The following is a 2,500-nucleotide window of genomic DNA, read 5'->3' as shown; positions in this document are numbered from 1 at the left end:
AGGTCGTTGGCTAGGCGGGAGTCGTTAGTGGTGTGGGGCGCTCTGGGTTTGTAGTTGGTGATGTGCCTGAGCCCTTTGGCAGACAGAAGCAGCGTCGTTAGTAGAGAACTGGTGTTTTAGTGTCTCTGAGTACAGTCGTTTAGCCTCTCTCACCGCTTTGCTAAACCTGTTCTTCGACTCCTTGAATCTGTCTCTATCCCCACTCCTAAACGCTTCCTCCTTCTCCAACCTCAACCTTTTGAGCTTTGCTGAGAACCAGGGCTTGTTGTTGTTAAAGTTCACCCTGGTACGTGTTGGGATACAGCAGTCCTCACAGAAGCTGATGTACACAGCCTCTGTGAGTTCATCCAGACTATTGGTAGCAGTCGTGAACATATCCCAGTCAGTACAGTCTAAGCACGCCCGCAAATCTTCCACAGCCTCACTGGTCCACTGTTTAGATGTCCTCACAGCAGGTTTACAGAGTTTTAGTTGCTGCCTGTATGCACGAATCAGGTGGACCAAGGGAGTTCTGTGCGAGCCGAACAGCCCCGTGACCCACAAGAGAAACATCCCCGCCAAATTCGAGCGTTTGACGGGGTCTATCCGTGAAAAAATATTCACGTTTTTGAGTGCACATGCATTTCTGCTGCAAATGCCTCTGGAAGTTTCATGCCGTTCGTATGCCAATTGTGGCAACACGAAAATGACCCGTTTTCCCATTCCGAGGGATTTCTGTGCGACCCTAACAGCCCCGTGAGCCACAAGAGACACATCCCCGCCAATTTCTAGCGTTTCACGGGGTCTATCCGTGAAAAATATAGACGTTTTTGAGTGCACATGCATTTCTGCTGCAGATGCCTCTGGAAGTTTCATGCCGTTCGTACGCAATGTGGCAACACGAAAATGACCCCTTTTCCCATTCCGAGGGATTTCTGTGCGACCCTAACTAACAGCGCCCGTGAGCCACAAGAGAGACATCCCCGCCAATTTATAGCGTTTCACGGGGTCTATCCGTGAAAAATATAGACGTTTTTGAGTGCACATGCATTCCTGCTGCAAATGCCTCTGGAAGTTTCATGCCGTTCCTATGCAATGTGGCCACACAAAAATGACCCGTTTTCCCATTCCGAGGCATTTCTGTGCGACCCTAACAGCCCCGTGAGCCACAAGAGAGACATCCCCGCCAACTTCTAGCGTTTGACGGGGTCTATGCGTGAAAAATATTAAAATTTTTGAGTGCACGTGCCTTTCTGCTGCAAATGCCTCTGGAAGTTTCATGGCGTTCCTATGCAATGTGGCAACACGAAAATGACCCCTTTTCCCATTCCGAGGGAGTTCTGTGCCACCCTAACAGCCCCGTGAGCCACAAGAGACACATCCCCGCCAATTTCTAGCGTTTCACGGGGTCTATCCGTGAAACATATATAAGTTTTTGAGTGCACATGCATTCCTGCTGCAAATGCCTCTGGAAGTTTCATGCGGTTCGTACGCAATGTGGCAACACGAAAATGACCCGTTTTCCCATTCCCAGGGATTTCTGTGCGACCCGAACAGCCCCGTGAGCCACAAGAGACACATCCCCGCCAATTTCTAGCGTTTCACGGGGTCTATCCGTGAAAAATATCAAATTTTTTTTGACTGCACATGCATTTCTGCTGCAAATGCCTCTGGAAGTTGCATGCGGTTCGCATGCAATGTGGCGACACGAAAATGACCCGTTTTCCCATTCCGAGGGATTTCTGTGCCACCCTAACAGCCCCGTGAGCCACAAGAGAGACATCCCCGCCAATTTCTAGCGTATCACGGGGTCTATCCGTGAGAAATATTCACTTTTTTGAGTGCACATGCATTCCTGCTGCAAATGCCTCTGGAAGTTTCATGCGGTTCGTATGCAATGTGGCGACACGAAAATGACCCGTTTTCCCATTCCGAGGGATTTCTGTGCCACCCTAACAGCCCCGTGAGCCACAAGAGAGACATCCCCGCCCACTTCTAGCGTTTCACGGGGTCTCTCCGTGAAAAATATCACATTTTTTGAGTGCACATGCATTCCTGCTGCAAATGCCTCTGGAAGTTTCATGCGGTTCGCATGCAATGTGGCGACACGAAAATGACCCGTTTTTTCCCATTCCGAGGGATTTCTGTGCCACCCTAACAGCCCCGTGAGCCACAAGAGACACATCCCCGCCAATTTCTAGCGTTTCACGGGGTCTATCCGTGAAAAATATTCAATTTTTTGACTGCACATGCATTTCTGCTGCAAATGCCTCTGGAAGTTTCATGCGGTTCGCATGCAATGTGGCGACACGAAAATGACCCGTTTTCCCATTCCGAGGGATTTCTGTGCCACCCTAACAGCCCCGTGAGCCACAAGAGAGACATCGCCGCCAATTTCTAGCGTTTCACGGGGTCTATCCGTGAAAAATATTCACTTTTTTGACTGCACATGCATTCCTGCTGCAAATGCCTCTGGAAGTTTCATGCCGTTCGCATGCAATGTGGCAACACGAAAATGACC

Source organism: Petromyzon marinus, unplaced genomic scaffold (assembly GCF_048934315.1).
Source record: "Petromyzon marinus isolate PM22_M1 ecotype Great Lakes invasive population unplaced genomic scaffold, UKy_Petmar_22M1.pri1.0 PM_G_Scaffold_6, whole genome shotgun sequence".
Classification (NCBI taxonomy): domain Eukaryota; kingdom Metazoa; phylum Chordata; class Hyperoartia; order Petromyzontiformes; family Petromyzontidae; genus Petromyzon; species Petromyzon marinus.
Note: the sequence above shows the minus strand (reverse complement) of the source record.